A 15408-nucleotide genomic window follows, 5' to 3' on the forward strand; every position below is an offset into this window, starting at 1 on the left:
TATCACAACACCAGACCTGGACCAGAACCAGACATACTGCTAGCAGGTTTGTGGAAAGATAAAAGATAATCGCTACGAAACTTTTTAAACTTTGGCGTTGGTGGTATAGTGGCTAGCATAGCTGCCTTCCAAGCAGTTGACCCGGGTTCGATTCCCAGCCAACGCAGCCTTACTTATGACCTCCTTCTCTGTGAGTGTCTTCAGGTGCTTATAGTCCAGCTGAACAGCATGTCATCAATAACCCGCTGCGTTATAGAAACTGAAACAAGCATTACTCCATCAATCTGTAAATCTGCCTTCCAGATGAGTTAGCACACTGGCAAAACAGGGCTGCTTATGCCAGTGAAAGCCTCGTTAGCGCGTCAGTCTCATAATCTGAAGGTCGTGAGTTCGACCCTCACACGGGGCAGTTTATTTACTTGCTGAAACAGTTCCCATGCATAGCTGCACTTTTACAAAATCACTCTCCCACAGATTCTAATAGATGTTTTTATGTCACTCATGTGGCATCAGCCCAGCGTACTTCCATAACTGTGCAAAAGAACTTCTTCAGAAGAAGATACCATTACTCGTCTCATTGCGGATCCACAAACCTTCCAATTTCAACGTCTAGCCCAAACTGATCTCAGATGCAAGCATCTGTACAGTCATCCGCATCCCATGGCTAAGATTTCACCTGCAACAGTAGGCAATCGAGTATTAACAAAATTCGGCAACAGCAAAATCTGTGACGAGGGCCATATACTTGTTGACTGTTACACTTGTATCACAACACCAGACCTGGACCAGAACCAGACATACTGCTAGCAGGTTTGTGGAAAGATAAAAGATAATCGCTACGAAACTTTTTCAACTTCGGCGTAGGTGGTATAGTGGCTAGCATAGCTGCCTTCCAAGCAGTTGACCCGGGTTCGATTCCCAGCCAACGCAGCCTTACTTATGACCTCCTTCTCTGTGAGTGTCTTCAGGTGCTTATAGTCCAGCTGAACAGCATGTCATCAATATCCTGCTGCATTATAGAAACTGAAAGAAGCATTACTCCTTCAATCTATACATCTGCCTTCCAGATGTGTTAGCACACTGGCAAACAGGGCTGCTTATGTCAGTGAAAGCCTCGTTAGCGCAGTAGGTAGCGCGTCAGCCTCATAATCTGAAGGTCGTGAGTTCAACACTCACACGGGGCAGTTTATTTACTTCCTAAAACAGTTCCCATGCATAGCTGCACTTTTACAAAATCACTCTCCCACAGATTCTAATAGATGTTTTTATGTCACTCATGTGGCATCAGCCCAGCGTACTTCCATAACTGTGCAAAAGAACTTCTTCAGAAGTTGATACCATTACTCGTCTCATTGCGGATCCACAAACCTTCCAATTTCAACGTCTAGCCCAAACTGATCTCAGATGCAAGCATCTGTACAGTCATCCGCATCCCATGGCTAAGATTTCACCTACAACAGTAGCCAATCAAGCATCAACAAAATTCGGCAACAGCAAAATCTGTGACGAGGGCCATATACTTGTTGACTGTTACAATTGTATCACAACACCAGACCTGGACCAGAACCAGACATACTGCTAGCAGGTTTGTGGAAAGATAAAAGATAATCGCTACGAAACTTTTTAAACTTTGGCGTTGGTGGTATAGTGGCTAGCATAGCTGCCTTCCAAACAGTTGACCCGGGTTCGATTCCCGGCCAACGCAGCCTTACTTATGACCTCCTTCTCTGTGAGTGTCTTCAGGTGCTTATAGTCCAGCTGAACAGCATGTCATCAATAACCCGCTGCGTTATAGAAACTGAAACAAGCATTACTCCATCAATCTATAAATCTGCCTTCCAGATGAGTTAGCACACTGGCAAAACAGGGCTGCTTATGCCAGTGAAAGCCTCGTTAGCGCAGTCGGTAGCGCGTCAGTCTCATAATCTAAAGGTCGTGAGTTCGACCCTCACACGGGGCAGTTTATTTACTTGCTGAAACAGTTCCCATGCATAGCTGCACTTTTACAAAATCACTCTCCCACAGATTCTAATAGATGTTTTTATGTCACTCATGTGGCATCAGCCCAGCGTACTTCCATAACTGTGCAAAAGAACTTCTTCAGAAGAAGATACCATTACTCGTCTCATTGCGGATCCACAAACCTTCCAATTTCAACGTCTAGCCCAAACTGATCTCAGATGCAAGCATCTGTACAGTCATCCGCATCCCATGGCTAAGATTTCACCTGCAACAGTAGGCAATCGAGGATTAACAAAATTCGGCAACAGCAAAATCTGTGACGAGGGCCATATACTTGTTGACTGTTACACTTGTATCACAACACCAGACCTGGACCAGAACCAGACATACTGCTAGCAGGTTTGTGGAAAGATAAAAGATAATCGCTACGAAACTTTTTCAACTTCGGCGTAGGTGGTATAGTGGCTAGCATAGCTGCCTTCCAAGCAGTTGACCCGGGTTCGATTCCCAGCCAACGCAGCCTTACTTATGACCTCCTTCTCTGTGAGTGTCTTCAGGTGCTTATAGTCCAGCTGAACAGCATGTCATCAATAACCCGCTGCGTTATAGAAACTGAAACAAGCATTACTCCATCAATCTATAAATCTGCCTTCCAGATGAGTTAGCACACTGGCAAAACAGGGCTGCTTATGCCAGTGAAAGCCTCGTTAGCGCAGTCGGTAGCGCGTCAGTCTCATAATCTGAAGGTCGTGAGTTCGACCCTCACAAGGGGCAGTTTATTTACTTGCTGAAACAGTTCCCATGCATAGCTGCACTTTTACAAAATCACTCTCCCACAGATTCTAATAGATGTTTTTATGTCACTCATGTGGCATCAGCCCAGCGTACTTCCATAACTGTGCAAAAGAACTTCTTCAGAAGTTGATACCATTACTCGTCTCATTGCGGATCCACAAACCTTCCAATTTCAACGTCTAGCCCAAACTGATCTCAGATGCAAGCATCTGTACAGTCATCCGCATCCCATGGCTAAGATTTCACCTACAACAGTAGCCAATCAAGGATCAACAAAATTCGGCAACAGCAAAATTTGTGACGAGGGCCATATACTTGTTGACTGTTACAATTGTATCACAACACCAGACCTGGACCAGAACCAGACATACTGCTAGCAGGTTTGTGGAAAGATAAAAGATAATCGCTACGAAACTTTTTAAACTTTGGCGTTGGTGGTATAGTGGCTAGCATAGCTGCCTTCCAAGCATTTGACCCGGGTTCGATTCCCGGCCAACGCAGCCTTACTTATGACCTCCTTCTCTGAGAGTGTCTTCAGGTGCTTATAGTCCAGCTGAACAGCATGTCATCAATAACCCGCTGCGTTATAGAAACTAAAACAAGCATTACTCCATCAATCTGTAAATCTGCCTTCCAGATGAGTTAGCACACTGGCAAAACAGGGCTGCTTATGCCAGTGAAAGCCTCGTTAGCGCAGTCGGTAGCGCGTCAGTCTCATAATCTGAAGGTCGTGAGTTCGACCCTCACACGGGGCAGTTTATTTACTTGCTGAAACAGTTCCCATGCATAGCTGCACTTTTACAAAATCACTCTCCCACAGATTCTAATAGATGTTTTTATGTCACTCATGTGGCATCAGCCCAGCGTACTTCCATAACTGTGCAAAAGAACTTCTTCAGAAGAAGATACCATTACTCGTCTCATTGCGGATCCACAAACCTTCCAATTTCAACGTCTAGCCCAAACTGATCTCAGATGCAAGCATCTGTACAGTCATCCGCATCCCATGGCTAAGATTTCACCTGCAACAGTAGGCAATCGAGTATTAACAAAATTCGGCAACAGCAAAATCTGTGACGAGGGCCATATACTTGTTGACTGTTACACTTGTATCACAACACCAGACCTGGACCAGAACCAGACATACTGCTAGCAGGTTTGTGGAAAGATAAAAGATAATCGCTACGAAACTTTTTCAACTTCGGCGTAGGTGGTATAGTGGCTAGCATAGCTGCCTTCCAAGCAGTTGACCCGGGTTCAATTCCCAGCCAACGCAGTCTTACTTATGACCTCAATCTCTGTGAGTGTCTTCAGGTGCTTATAGTCCAGCTGAACAGCATGCCATCAATATCCTGCTGCATTATAGAAACTGAAAGAAGCATTACTCCTTCAATCTATACATCTGCCTTCCAGATGAGTTAGCACACTGGCAAAACAGGGCTGTGAAAGCCTCGTTAGCGCAGTCGGTAGCGTGTCAGTCTCATAATCTGAAGGTCGTGAGTTCGACCCTCACACGGGGCAGTTTATTTACTTGCTGAAACAGTTCCCATGCATAGCTGCACTTTTACAAAATCACTCTCCCACAGATTCTAATAGATGTTTTTATGTCACTCATGTGGCATCAGCCCAGCGTACTTCCATAACTGTGCAAAAGAACTTCTTCAGAAGTAGATACTATTACTCGTCTCATAGCGGATCCACAAACCTTCCAATTTCAACATCTAGCCCAAACTGATCTCAGATGCAAGCATCTGTATAGTCATCCGCATCCCATGGCTAAGATTTCAACTGCAACAGTAGCCAATCGAGCAACAACAAAATTCGGCAACAGCAAAATCTGTGACGAGGGCCATATACTTGTTGACTGTTACACTTGTATCACAACACCAGACCTGGACCAGAACCAGACATACAGCTAGCAGGTTTGTGGAAAGATAAAAGATAATCGCTACAAAACTTTTTAAACTTTGGCGTTGGTGGTATAGTGGCTAGCATAGCTGCCTTCCAAGCAGTTGACCTGGGTTCGATTCCCGGCCAACGCAGCCTTACTTATGACCTCCTTCTCTGTGAGTGTCTTCAGGTGCTAATAGTCCAGCTGAACAGCATGTTATCAATAACCCGCTGTGTTATAGAAACTGAAACAAGCATTACTCCATCAATCTATAAATCTGCCTTCCAGATGAGTTAGCACACTGGCAAAACAGGGCTGCTTATGCCAGTGAAAGCCTCGTTAGCGCAGTCGGTAGCGCGTCAGTCTCATAATCTGAAGGTCGTGAGTTCGACCCTCACACGGGGCAGTTTATTTACTTGCTGAAACAGTTCCCATGCATAGCTGCACTTTTACAAAATCACTCTCCCACAGATTCTAATAGATGTTTTTATGTCACTCATGTGGCATCAGCCCAGCGTACTTCCATAACTGTGCAAAAGAACTTCTTCAGAAGAAGATACCATTACTCGTCTCATTGCGGATCCACAAACCTTCCAATTTCAACGTCTAGCCCAAACTGATCTCAGATGCAAGCATCTGTACAGTCATCCGCATCCCATGGCTAAGATTTCACCTGCAACAGTAGGCAATCGAGTATTAACAAAATTCGGCAACAGCAAAATCTGTGACGAGGGCCATATACTTGTTGACTGTTACACTTGTATCACAACACCAGACCTGGACCAGAACCAGACATACTGCTAGCAGGTTTGTGGAAAGATAAAAGATAATCGCTACGAAACTTTTTCAACTTCGGCGTAGGTGGTATAGTGGCTAGCATAGCTGCCTTCCAAGCAGTTGACCCGGGTTCAATTCCCAGCCAACGCAGTCTTACTTATGACCTCCTTCTCTGTGAGTGTCTTCAGGTGCTTATAGTCCAGCTGAACAGCATGCCATCAATATCCTGCTGCATTATAGAAACTGAAAGAAGCATTACTCCTTCAATCTATACATCTGCCTTCCAGATGAGTTAGCACACTGGCAAAACAGGGCTGTGAAAGCCTCGTTAGCGCAGTCGGTAGCGTGTCAGTCTCATAATCTGAAGGTCGTGAGTTCGACCCTCACACGGGGCAGTTTATTTACTTGCTGAAACAGTTCCCATGCATAGCTGCACTTTTACAAAATCACTCTCCCACAGATTCTAATAGATGTTTTTATGTCACTCATGTGGCATCAGCCCAGCGTACTTCCATAACTGTGCAAAAGAACTTCTTCAGAAGTAGATACTATTACTCGTCTCATAGCGGATCCACAAACCTTCCAATTTCAACATCTAGCCCAAACTGATCTCAGATGCAAGCATCTGTATAGTCATCCGCATCCCATGGCTAAGATTTCAACTGCAACAGTAGCCAATCGAGCAACAACAAAATTCGGCAACAGCAAAATCTGTGACGAGGGCCATATACTTGTTGACTGTTACACTTGTATCACAACACCAGACCTGGACCAGAACCAGACATACAGCTAGCAGGTTTGTGGAAAGATAAAAGATAATCGCTACAAAACTTTTTAAACTTTGGCGTTGGTGGTATAGTGGCTAGCATAGCTGCCTTCCAAGCAGTTGACCTGGGTTCGATTCCCGGCCAACGCAGCCTTACTTATGACCTCCTTCTCTGTGAGTGTCTTCAGGTGCTAATAGTCCAGCTGAACAGCATGTTATCAATAACCCGCTGTGTTATAGAAACTGAAACAAGCATTACTCCATCAATCTATAAATCTGCCTTCCAGATGAGTTAGCACACTGGCAAAACAGGGCTGCTTATGCCAGTGAAAGCCTCGTTAGCGCAGTCGGTAGCGCGTCAGTCTCATAATCTGAAGGTCGTGAGTTCGACCCTCACACGGGGCAGTTTATTTACTTGCTGAAACAGTTCCCATGCATAGCTGCACTTTTACAAAATCACTCTCCCACAGATTCTAATAGATGTTTTTATGTCACTCATCTGGCATCAGCCCAGCGTACTTCCATAACTGTGCAAAAGAACTTCTTTAGAAGTAGATACCATTACTCGTCTCATAGCGGATCCACAAACCTTCCAATTTCAACATCTAGCCCAAACTGATCTCAGATGCAAGCATCTGTACAGTCATCCGCATCCCATGGCTAAGATTTCAACTGCAACAGTAGCCAATCGAGCAACAACAAAATTCGGCAACAGCAAAATCTGTGACGAGGGCCATATACTTGTTGACTGTTACAATTGTATCACAACACCAGACCTGGACCAGACATACTGCTAGCAGGTTTGTGGAAAGATAAAAGATAATCGCTACGAAACTTTTTAAACTTTGGCGTTGGTGGTATAGTGGCTAGCATAGCTGCCTTCCAAGCATTTGACCCGGGTTCGATTCCCGGCCAACGCAGCCTTACTTATGACCTCCTTCTCTGTGAGTGTCTTCAGGTGCTTATAGTCCAGCTGAACAGCATGTCATCAATATCCTGCTGCATTATAGAAACTGAAAGAAGCATTACTCCTTCAATCTATATATCTGCCTTCCAGATGAGTTAGCACACTGGCAAAACAGGGCTGCTTATGCCAGTGAAAGCCTCGTTAGCGCAGTCGGTAGCGCGTCAGCCTCATAATATGAAGGTTGTGAGTTTGACACTAACACGGGGCAGTTTATTTACTTCCTGAAACAGTTCCCATGCATAGCTGCACTTTTACAAAATCACTCTCCCACAGATTCTAATAGATGTTTTTATGTCACTCATGTGGCATCAGCCCAGCGTACTTAGATAACTGTGCAAAAGAACTTCTTCAGAAGTAGATACCATTACTCGTCTCATAGCGGATCCACAAACCTTCCAATTTCAACGTCTAGCCCAAACTGATCTCAGATGCAAGCATCTGTAGAGTCATCCGCATCCCATGGCTAAGATTTCACCTGCAACAGTAGCCAATCGAGCATCAACAAAATTCGACAACAGCAAAATCTGTGACGAGAGCCATATACTTCTTGACTGTTACACTTGTATCACAACACCAGACCTGGACCAAAACCAGACATACTGCTAGGAGGTTTGTGGAAAGATAAAAGATAATTGCTACGAAACATTTTCAACTACGGCGTTGGTGGTATTGTGGCTAGCATAGCTGCCTTCCAAGCAGTTGACCCGGGTTCGATTCACGGCCAACGCAGCCTTACTTATGACCTCCTTCTCTGTGAGTGTCTTCAGGTGCTTATAGTCCAGCTGAACAGCATGTCATCAATATCCTGCTGCATTATAGAAACTGAAAGAAGCATTACTCCTTCAATCTATACATCTGCCTTCCAGATGTGTTAGCACACTGGCAAACAGGGCTGCTTATGTCAGTGAAAGCCTCGTTAGCGCAGTCGGTAGCGCGTCAGCCTCATAATCTGAAGGTCGTGAGTTCGACACTCACACAGGGCAGTTTATTTACTTCCTGAAACAGTTCCCATGCATAGCTGCACTTTTACAAAATCACTCTCCCACAGATTCTAATAGATGTTTTTATGTCACTCATGTGGCATCAGCCCAGCGTACTTCCATAACTGTGCAAAAGAACTTCTTCAGAAGTAGATACCATTACTCGTCTCATAGCGGATCCACAAACCTTCCAATTTCAATGTCTAGCGCAAACTGATCTTAGATGCAAGCATCTGTACAGTCATCCGCATCCCATGGCTAAGATTTCACCTGCAACAGTAGACAATCGAGCGACAACAAAATTCGGCAACAGCAAAATCTGTGACGAGGGCCATATACTTGTTGACTGTTACACTTGTATCACAACACCAGACCTGGACCAGAACCAGACAAACTGCTAGCAGGTTTGTGGAAAGATAAAAGATAATCGCTACGAAACATTTTCAACTTCGGCGTTGGTGGTATTGTGGCTAGCATAGCTGCCTTCCAAGCAGTTGACCCTGGTTCGATTCACGGCCAACGCAGCCTTACTTATGACCTCCTTCTCTGTGAGTGTCTTCAGCTGCTTATTGTCCAGCTGAACAGCATGTCATCAATAACCCGCTGCGTTAAAGAAACTGAAACAAGCATTACTCCATCAATCTATAAATCTGCCTTCCAGATGAGTTAGCACACTGGCAAAAGAGGGCTGCTTATGCCAGTGAAAGCCTCGTTAGCGCAGTCGGTAGCGCGTCAGTCTCATAATCTGAAGGTCGTGAGTTCGACCCTCACACGGGGCAGTTTATTTACTTGCTGAAACAGTTCCCATGCATAGCTGCACTTTTATAAAATCACTCTCCCACAGATTCTAATAGATGTTTTTATGTCACTCATGTGGCATCAGCCCAGCGTACTTCCATAACTGTGCAAAAGAACTTCTTCAGAAGAAGATACCATTACTCGTCTCATTGCGGATCCACAAACCTTCCAATTTCAACGTCTAGCCCAAACTGATCTCAGATGCAAGCATCTGTACAGTCATCCGCATCCCATGGCTAAGATTTCACCTACAACAGTAGCCAATCGAGCATCAAAAAAATTCGGCAACAGCAAAATCTGTGACGAGGGCCATATACTTGTTGACTGTTACACTTGTATCACAACACCAGACCTGGACCAGAACCAGACATACTGCTAGCAGGTTTGTGGAAAGATAAAAGATAATCGCTACGAAACTTTTTAAACTTTGGCGTTGGTGGTATAGTGGCTAGCATAGCTGCCTTCCAAGCAATTGACCCGGGTTCGATTCCCGGCCAACGCAGCCTTACTTATGACCTCCTTCTCTGTGAGTGTCTTCAGGTGCTTATAGTCCAGCTGAACAGCATGTCATCAATAACCCGCTGCGTTAAAGAAACTGAAACAAGCATTACTCCATCAATCTATAAATCTGCCTTCCAGATGAGTTAGCACACTGGCAAAACAGGGCTGCTTATGCCAGTGAAAGCCTCGTTAGCGCAGTCGGTAGCGCGTCTGTCTCATAATCTGAAGGTCGTGAGTTCGACCCTCACACGGGGCAGTTTATTTACTTGCTGAAACAGTTCCCATGCGTAGCTGCACTTTTACAAAATCACTCTCCCACAGATTCTAATAGATGTTTTTATGTCACTCATGTGGCATCAGCCCAGCGTACTTCCATAACTGTGCAAAAGAACTTCTTCAGAAGTAGATACCATTACTCGTTTCATAGCGGATCAAGAAACCTTCCAATTTCAACATCTAGCCCAAACTGATCTCAGATGCAAGCATCTGTACAGTCATCCGCATCCCATGGCTAAGATTTCACCTACAACAGTAGCCAATGGAGCATCAACAAAATTCGACAACAGCTAAATCTGTGACGAGGGCCTTATACTTGTTGACTGTTACACTTGTATCACAACACCAGACCTGGACCAGAACCAGACATACTGCTAGCAGGTTTGTGGAAAGATAAAAAATAATCGCTACACAGCTTTTTCAACTCAGGCGTTGGTGGTATAGTGGCTAGCATAGCTGCCTTCCAAGCAGTTCACCTGGGTTCGATTCCCGGCCAACGCAGCCTTACTTATGACCTCCTTCTCTGTGAGTGTCTTCAGGTGCTTATAGTCCAGCTGAACAGCATGTCATCAATAACCCGCTGCGTTATAGAAACTGAAAGAAGCATTACTCCATCAATCTATATATCTGCCTTCCAGATGAGTTAGCACACTGGCAAAACAGGGCTGCTTATGCCAGTGAAAGCCTCGTTAGCGCAGTCGGTAGCGCGTCAGCCTCATAATATGAAGGTTGTGAGTTCGACACTCACACAGGCAGTTTATTTACTTGCTGAAACAGTTCCCATGCATAGCTGCACTTTTACAAAATCACTCTCCCACAGATTCTAATAGATGTTTTTATGTCACTCATGTGGCATCAGCCCAGCGTACTTCCATAACTGTGCAAAAGAACTTCTTCAGAAGAAGATACCATTACTCGACTCATTGCGGATCCACCAACCTTCCAATTTCAACGTCTAGCCCAAACTGATCTCAGATGCAAGCATCTGTACAGTCATCCGCATGCCATGGCTAAGATTTCACCTACAACAGTAGCCAATCGAGCATCAACAAAATTTGGCAACAGCAAAATCTGTGACGAGGGCCATATACTTGTTGACTGTTACACTTGTATCACAACACCAGACCTGGACCAGAACCAGACATACTGCTAGCAGGTTTGTGGAAAGATAAAAGATAATCGCTACGAAACTTTTTCAACTTCCGCGTTGGTGGTATAGTGGCTAGCATAGCTGCCTTCCAAGCAGTTGACCTGGGTTCGATTCAAGGCCAACGCAGCCTTACTTATGACCTCCTTCTCTGTGAGTGTCTTCAGGTGCTTATAATCCAGCTGAACAGCATGTCATCAATATCCTGCTGCATTATAGAAACTGAAAGAAGCATTACTCCTTCAATCTATACATCTGCCTTCCAGATGTGTTAGCACACTGGCAAACAGGGCTGCTTATGTTAGTGATAGCCTCGTTAGCGCAGTCGGTAGCGCGTCAGCCTCATAATCTGAAGGTCGTGAGTTCGACACTCACACAGGGCAGTTTATTTACTTCCTGAAACAGTTCCCATGCATAGCTGCACTTTTACAAAATCACTCTCCCACAGATTCTAATAGATGTTTTTATGTCACTCATGTGGCATCAGCCCAGCGTACTTCCATAACTGTGCAAAAGAACTTCTTCAGAAGTAGATACCATTACTCGTCTCATAGCGGATCCACAAACCTTCAAATTTCAACGTCTAGCCCAAACTGATCTTAGATGCAAGCATCTGTACAGTCATCCGCATCCCATGGCTAAGATTTCACCTACAACAGTAGCCAATCGAGCATCAAAAAAATTCGGCAACAGCAAAATCTGTGACGAGGGCCATATACTTGTTGACTGTTACACTTGTATCACAACACCAGACCTGGACCAGAACCAGACATACTGCTAGCAGGTTTGTGGAAAGATAAAAAATAATCGCTACACAGCTTTTTCAACTCAGGCGTTGGTGGTATAGTGGCTAGCATAGCTGCCTTCCAAGCAGTTCACCTGGGTTCGATTCCCGGCCAACGCAGCCTTACTTATGACCTCCTTCTCTGTGAGTGTCTTCAGGTGCTTATAGTCCAGCTGAACAGCATGTCATCAATAACCCGCTGCGTTATAGAAACTGAAAGAAGCATTACTCCATCAATCTATATATCTGCCTTCCAGATGAGTTAGCACACTGGCAAAACAGGGCTGCTTATGCCAGTGAAAGCCTCGTTAGCGCAGTCGGTAGCGCGTCAGCCTCATAATATGAAGGTTGTGAGTTCGACACTCACACAGGCAGTTTATTTACTTGCTGAAACAGTTCCCATGCATAGCTGCACTTTTACAAAATCACTCTCCCACAGATTCTAATAGATGTTTTTATGTCACTCATGTGGCATCAGCCCAGCGTACTTCCATAACTGTGCAAAAGAACTTCTTCAGAAGAAGATACCATTACTCGACTCATTGCGGATCCACCAACCTTCCAATTTCAACGTCTAGCCCAAACTGATCTCAGATGCAAGCATCTGTACAGTCATCCGCATGCCATGGCTAAGATTTCACCTACAACAGTAGCCAATCGAGCATCAACAAAATTTGGCAACAGCAAAATCTGTGACGAGGGCCATATACTTGTTGACTGTTACACTTGTATCACAACACCAGACCTGGACCAGAACCAGACATACTGCTAGCAGGTTTGTGGAAAGATAAAAGATAATCGCTACGAAACTTTTTCAACTTCCGCGTTGGTGGTATAGTGGCTAGCATAGCTGCCTTCCAAGCAGTTGACCTGGGTTCGATTCACGGCCAACGCAGCCTTACTTATGACCTCCTTCTCTGTGAGTGTCTTCAGGTGCTTATAATCCAGCTGAACAGCATGTCATCAATATCCTGCTGCATTATAGAAACTGAAAGAAGCATTACTCCTTCAATCTATACATCTGCCTTCCAGATGTGTTAGCACACTGGCAAACAGGGCTGCTTATGTTAGTGATAGCCTCGTTAGCGCAGTCGGTAGCGCGTCAGCCTCATAATCTGAAGGTCGTGAGTTCGACACTCACACAGGGCAGTTTATTTACTTCCTGAAACAGTTCCCATGCATAGCTGCACTTTTACAAAATCACTCTCCCACAGATTCTAATAGATGTTTTTATGTCACTCATGTGGCATCAGCCCAGCGTACTTCCATAACTGTGCAAAAGAACTTCTTCAGAAGTAGATACCATTACTCGTCTCATAGCGGATCCACAAACCTTCAAATTTCAACGTCTAGCCCAAACTGATCTTAGATGCAAGCATCTGTACAGTCATCCGCATCCCATGGCTAAGATTTCACCTACAACAGTAGCCAATCGAGCATCAAAAAAATTCGGCAACAGCAAAATCTGTGACGAGGGCCATATACTTGTTGACTGTTACACTTGTATCACAACACCAGACCTGGACCAGAACCAGACATACTGCTAGCAGGTTTGTGGAAAGATAAAAAATAATCGCTACACAGCTTTTTCAACTCAGGCGTTGGTGGTATAGTGGCTAGCATAGCTGCCTTCCAAGCAGTTCACCTGGGTTCGATTCCCGGCCAACGCAGCCTTACTTATGACCTCCTTCTCTGTGAGTGTCTTCAGGTGCTTATAGTCCAGCTGAACAGCATGTCATCAATAACCCGCTGCGTTATAGAAACTGAAAGAAGCATTACTCCATCAATCTATATATCTGCCTTCCAGATGAGTTAGCACACTGGCAAAACAGGGCTGCTTATGCCAGTGAAAGCCTCGTTAGCGCAGTCGGTAGCGCGTCAGCCTCATAATATGAAGGTTGTGAGTTCGACACTCACACAGGCAGTTTATTTACTTGCTGAAACAGTTCCCATGCATAGCTGCACTTTTACAAAATCACTCTCCCACAGATTCTAATAGATGTTTTTATGTCACTCATGTGGCATCAGCCCAGCGTACTTCCATAACTGTGCAAAAGAACTTCTTCAGAAGAAAATACCATTACTCGTCTCATTGCGGATCCACAAACCTTCCAATTTCAACGTCTAGCCCAAACTGATCTCAGATGCAAGCATCTGTACAGTCATCCGCATGCCATGGCTAAGATTTCACCTACAACAGTAGCCAATCGAGCATCAACAAAATTTGGCAACAGCAAAATCTGTGACGAGGGCCATATACTTGTTGACTGTTACACTTGTATCACAACACCAGACCTGGACCAGAACCAGACATACTGCTAGCAGGTTTGTGGAAAGATAAAAGATAATCGCTACGAAACTTTTTCAACTTCCGCGTTGGTGGTATAGTGGCTAGCATAGCTGCCTTCCAAGCAGTTGACCTGGGTTCGATTCACGGCCAACGCAGCCTTACTTATGACCTCCTTCTCTGTGAGTGTCTTCAGGTGCTTATAATCCAGCTGAACAGCATGTCATCAATATCCTGCTGCATTATAGAAACTGAAAGAAGCATTACTCCTTCAATCTATACATCTGCCTTCCAGATGTGTTAGCACACTGGCAAACAGGGCTGCTTATGTTAGTGATAGCCTCGTTAGCGCAGTCGGTAGCGCGTCAGCCTCATAATCTGAAGGTCGTGAGTTCGACACTCACACAGGGCAGTTTATTTACTTCCTGAAACAGTTCCCATGCATAGCTGCACTTTTACAAAATCACTCTCCCACAGATTCTAATAGATGTTTTTATGTCACTCATGTGGCATCAGCCCAGCGTACTTCCATAACTGTGCAAAAGAACTTCTTCAGAAGTAGATACCATTACTCGTCTCATAGCGGATCCACAAACCTTCAAATTTCAACGTCTAGCCCAAACTGATCTTAGATGCAAGCATCTGTACAGTCATCCGCATCCCATGGCTAAGATTTCACCTGCAACAGTAGACAATCGAGCGACAACAAAATTCGGCAACAGCAAAATCTGTGACGAGGGCCATATACTTGTTGACTGTTACACTTGTATCACAACACCAGACCTGGACCAGAACCAGACAAACTGCTAGCAGGTTTGTGGAAAGATAAAAGATAATCGCTACGAAACATTTTCAACTTTGGCGTTGGTGGTATTGTGGCTAGCATAGCTGCCTTCCAAGCAGTTGACCCTGGTTCGATTCACAGCCAACGCAGCCTTACTTATGACCTCCTTCTCTGTGAGTGTCTTCAGGTGCTTATTGTCCAGCTGAACAGCATGTCATCAATAACCCGCTGCGTTATAGAAACTGAAACAAGCATTACTCCATCAATCTATAAATCTGCCTTCCAGATGAGTTAGCACACTGGCAAAACAGGGCTGCTTATGCCAGTGAAAACCTCGTTAGCGCAGTCGGTAGCGCGTCAGTCTCATAATCTGAAGGTCGTGAGTTCGACCCTCACACGGGGCAGTTTATTTACTTGCTGAAACAGTTCCCATGCATAGCTGCACTTTTACAAAATCACTCTCCCACAGATTCTAATAGATGTTTTTATGTCACTCATGTGGCATCAGCCCAGCGTACTTCCATAACTGTGCAAAAGAACTTCTTCAGAAGTAGATACCATTACTCGTTTCATAGCGGATCAAGAAACCTTCCAATTTCAACGTCTAGCCCAAACTGATCTCAGATGCAAGCATCTGTACAGTCATCCGCATCCCATGGCTAAGATTTCACCTACAACAGTAGCCAATGGAGC

At 44.8% G+C, this 15408-nt stretch overlaps 18 non-coding genes across 18 annotated transcripts; all 18 read left to right on the top strand.

The window, feature by feature from the left end:
- Nucleotides 1-94: 94 nt before the first annotated feature.
- Nucleotides 95-166, top strand: trnag-ucc (transfer RNA glycine (anticodon UCC)). The gene has a single exon. It is a non-coding gene; the product is annotated as a tRNA-Gly (tRNA).
- Nucleotides 167-1111: 945 nt separating this feature from the next.
- On the top strand, nucleotides 1112-1184 carry trnam-cau (transfer RNA methionine (anticodon CAU)). The gene has a single exon. It is a non-coding gene; the product is annotated as a tRNA-Met (tRNA).
- Nucleotides 1185-1633: 449 nt separating this feature from the next.
- trnag-ucc (transfer RNA glycine (anticodon UCC)) lies at nucleotides 1634-1705 on the top strand. Its single transcript has one exon. It is a non-coding gene; the product is annotated as a tRNA-Gly (tRNA).
- Nucleotides 1706-1887: 182 nt separating this feature from the next.
- trnam-cau (transfer RNA methionine (anticodon CAU)) lies at nucleotides 1888-1960 on the top strand. The gene has a single exon. It is a non-coding gene; the product is annotated as a tRNA-Met (tRNA).
- Nucleotides 1961-2663: 703 nt separating this feature from the next.
- trnam-cau (transfer RNA methionine (anticodon CAU)) lies at nucleotides 2664-2736 on the top strand. Its single transcript has one exon. It is a non-coding gene; the product is annotated as a tRNA-Met (tRNA).
- Nucleotides 2737-3185: 449 nt separating this feature from the next.
- Nucleotides 3186-3257, top strand: trnag-ucc (transfer RNA glycine (anticodon UCC)). The gene has a single exon. It is a non-coding gene; the product is annotated as a tRNA-Gly (tRNA).
- Nucleotides 3258-3439: 182 nt separating this feature from the next.
- Nucleotides 3440-3512, top strand: trnam-cau (transfer RNA methionine (anticodon CAU)). Its single transcript has one exon. It is a non-coding gene; the product is annotated as a tRNA-Met (tRNA).
- A 693-nt stretch (nucleotides 3513-4205) lies between these two features.
- trnam-cau (transfer RNA methionine (anticodon CAU)) lies at nucleotides 4206-4278 on the top strand. Its single transcript has one exon. It is a non-coding gene; the product is annotated as a tRNA-Met (tRNA).
- A 449-nt stretch (nucleotides 4279-4727) lies between these two features.
- Nucleotides 4728-4799, top strand: trnag-ucc (transfer RNA glycine (anticodon UCC)). The gene has a single exon. It is a non-coding gene; the product is annotated as a tRNA-Gly (tRNA).
- Nucleotides 4800-4981: 182 nt separating this feature from the next.
- Nucleotides 4982-5054, top strand: trnam-cau (transfer RNA methionine (anticodon CAU)). Its single transcript has one exon. It is a non-coding gene; the product is annotated as a tRNA-Met (tRNA).
- A 693-nt stretch (nucleotides 5055-5747) lies between these two features.
- On the top strand, nucleotides 5748-5820 carry trnam-cau (transfer RNA methionine (anticodon CAU)). The gene has a single exon. It is a non-coding gene; the product is annotated as a tRNA-Met (tRNA).
- Nucleotides 5821-6269: 449 nt separating this feature from the next.
- trnag-ucc (transfer RNA glycine (anticodon UCC)) lies at nucleotides 6270-6341 on the top strand. Its single transcript has one exon. It is a non-coding gene; the product is annotated as a tRNA-Gly (tRNA).
- A 182-nt stretch (nucleotides 6342-6523) lies between these two features.
- Nucleotides 6524-6596, top strand: trnam-cau (transfer RNA methionine (anticodon CAU)). Its single transcript has one exon. It is a non-coding gene; the product is annotated as a tRNA-Met (tRNA).
- A 443-nt stretch (nucleotides 6597-7039) lies between these two features.
- trnag-ucc (transfer RNA glycine (anticodon UCC)) lies at nucleotides 7040-7111 on the top strand. The gene has a single exon. It is a non-coding gene; the product is annotated as a tRNA-Gly (tRNA).
- Nucleotides 7112-8844: 1733 nt separating this feature from the next.
- On the top strand, nucleotides 8845-8917 carry trnam-cau (transfer RNA methionine (anticodon CAU)). The gene has a single exon. It is a non-coding gene; the product is annotated as a tRNA-Met (tRNA).
- Nucleotides 8918-9366: 449 nt separating this feature from the next.
- On the top strand, nucleotides 9367-9438 carry trnag-ucc (transfer RNA glycine (anticodon UCC)). Its single transcript has one exon. It is a non-coding gene; the product is annotated as a tRNA-Gly (tRNA).
- A 182-nt stretch (nucleotides 9439-9620) lies between these two features.
- On the top strand, nucleotides 9621-9693 carry trnam-cau (transfer RNA methionine (anticodon CAU)). Its single transcript has one exon. It is a non-coding gene; the product is annotated as a tRNA-Met (tRNA).
- Nucleotides 9694-15046: 5353 nt separating this feature from the next.
- On the top strand, nucleotides 15047-15119 carry trnam-cau (transfer RNA methionine (anticodon CAU)). Its single transcript has one exon. It is a non-coding gene; the product is annotated as a tRNA-Met (tRNA).
- Nucleotides 15120-15408: the final 289 nt, after the last annotated feature.

The sequence above is a fragment of the Brienomyrus brachyistius genome, chromosome 4 (genome assembly GCF_023856365.1).
Source record: "Brienomyrus brachyistius isolate T26 chromosome 4, BBRACH_0.4, whole genome shotgun sequence".
Classification (NCBI taxonomy): Eukaryota; Metazoa; Chordata; class Actinopteri; order Osteoglossiformes; family Mormyridae; genus Brienomyrus; species Brienomyrus brachyistius.